Source organism: Charadrius vociferus, unplaced genomic scaffold (genome assembly GCF_000708025.1).
Source record: "Charadrius vociferus isolate BGI_N301 unplaced genomic scaffold, ASM70802v2 scaffold332, whole genome shotgun sequence".
Lineage (NCBI taxonomy): Eukaryota > Metazoa > Chordata > Aves > Charadriiformes > Charadriidae > Charadrius > Charadrius vociferus.
This window is the reverse complement of record NW_009647418.1, coordinates 3,996,822-3,999,081: the sequence shown is the minus strand read 5'-3', so window position 1 is coordinate 3,999,081 and position 2,260 is coordinate 3,996,822.

Sequence of the window (2,260 nt, the reverse complement as noted above, 5' to 3'; positions counted from 1 at the left end):
TTTTACGGGGTGGCAGCCGGGCCCCATTTGCTATGCGACGGCCGCGGCCTAAGTGGGGAGCCGGGCGCCATCGCTCCCCTCAGGCTCCGGAGAGGCCCGGCATGGCTGGGCTGCCCGAGGCCGCGGGGGCAGGTGCCTGCCCGGTGCTGTCTCCTCTGGGGAGAGGCTGGGGGTGACCAGGAGCTTCCACCAGCGGGGCCCTGTTGGGGTGAGGTGGTGCGGGAAGCACAGTCAGCTGTGCTTACAGCTTGGTAGAACAGCTTTTCTGCCTGAGAAAGGCGTTCTTGTCACCTATCCCTGGCGTTTCTGGAAAAAAAAATAGAATCATGGAATGGTTTAGGTTGGAAGGGACCTTGAAGAACATCTCATTCCACCCCCCTCCCTGCCCTGTGTAGGGACCCCCCCCACCAGCCCAGGTTGCTCCAAGCCCCATCCAACCTGGCCTTGAACACCCCCAGGGATGGGGCAGCCACAGCTTCTCGGGGCAACCTGCCCCAGGGGATCACCACCCGCACAGGGGAAAACATTATTTTGCCTTAAGGCAGCTGAGTGTGCCAGTAATAAACGTACCTCAGTGCTGCACAGCAGGGCTGTGCCCCTCCCTTACCCCCGCTGCAGACCACGCGTGGGGAGAGATTTGACAAAAGCTGAAGGAAAAAAGGATGTTTTAGGGAACTGCAGGTAACTCGCTCAGATTTCAGTATCTAGTAAAATGATAGGCAGTTTTCCACCAGATACTTACACAGCAAATCATCACTGGCAGGGAACAATAACCTGGTTTGTCAGAAATAAATTGTGGCAATTTAAGCTGTTTTTCTTTTGTGTAGCTGACAACAGTGCAAAAGCAGATACGGTAAATACAGCTCTGGCATTGTGAGGGTTTGGAGCTGTCCCGCACGACCTGCCCTGAGGAATGCTGAAGAAGATGGGCCTGGGTTGCTTCTCCGCAGACGGTGTGCACCGCGCTGATGTGCAGCACAGCCTTTAACAGCGTTCTTCAGCTGCGATGGCTCCTCTCGCTGCAGGGTATTTCAGGGGGAGGTTTTACCAGCATCTATCCTTTCTGCTTTTGCTTACTGTTATAGCACTGGCTGGGGTGAAGGAGTAAAGAACGTGTCTAAAACTTGCTCATGTTACCGGATTGGGCTTGTTGGCAAGAACCGAAGAAGAAAAAGGAGCAAATTTAGATTATTTTAGTAAAATGAACAAGTGTTCTTAAACGTGAAGTTCATGGAAGGCAAGTACTGCATTCAGGAAGAAGAATTCAGGCCCAAAATATGCCAGCCCTAATGCCTACCCGTGTGTCTGCCTCTGCACAGGCTGTCTGTGGCGAAGCCTCGGAGAGGAACCAGCTCTGAGATCCATCCTGATGTTTTGAGCAAACAAATGCAGTATTCTCTCCTTCTCAGGCACTGTTCCTCACAGCCTTGCGTTTTGGGAATGTACCAAAGTTCCCTCACCTGAACAGTGTCTTGAAACCAAACATTTCAGAGCAACTGCTGGTTTGGTGCTCTCTTTGCGTGGTAGACTTCCAACGACGAGGACAATCTGCCTTTGTGCTGGAATGATCAAGGCACACGCTACCACCGCTTAAGTAAGAGCATAGTATGGGACACGCTGTCCCATAGTATGGATACTGTCCGTGCACAGCATCCTGATCCAGGTTAGCTTTGTGCTGCTGCTACGCTGTTCTGCTTCCTCTGCAAACAGCTAAGAACTGGGCTGATGTTGTGTTACATGAAGGTTTTCAGAAACAGTCTTCCTTTTCTTGCTCGTTTTCAGTGGGAAAGGCATGAACCACTCTCTCAGAGCTGGGGCGCTCTCAGATATTTATTGATTTTACTAGGATTGACAAAAGCAGCTTGATGAACTCAGTTCAACAAGCATCCCTAAAAAGAGACTGACAGCACTTAAGCTCAGAGACCACTCAGCAGCAAATGGAGCCCAAGGCGATTCCTGCAGCACAAAATTACCATGTCCTCCAGCCATTTGGAGCCTGCCAGAGCCCGTTAAGGCTGAAAAATAAGTTTGGGGCATAATTAGCATTTGAAGGATGAGCAAAACTATCTGCCCTTCAAGAGGAAGCTTTGCGAGAAATGTCTATTTTCTTCAGTGCCAGTGGTATGGCGTCCAAGCCTAATTATGGAATAATTATAGAGTGATGATGTAGTTTCCTTTTAAAAATGGTGAGAAGCGCATTTAGAATCTGTTCACCAATTAAATCTGATCCAACAGAGAAGAACAACACTGATAGCCAGGA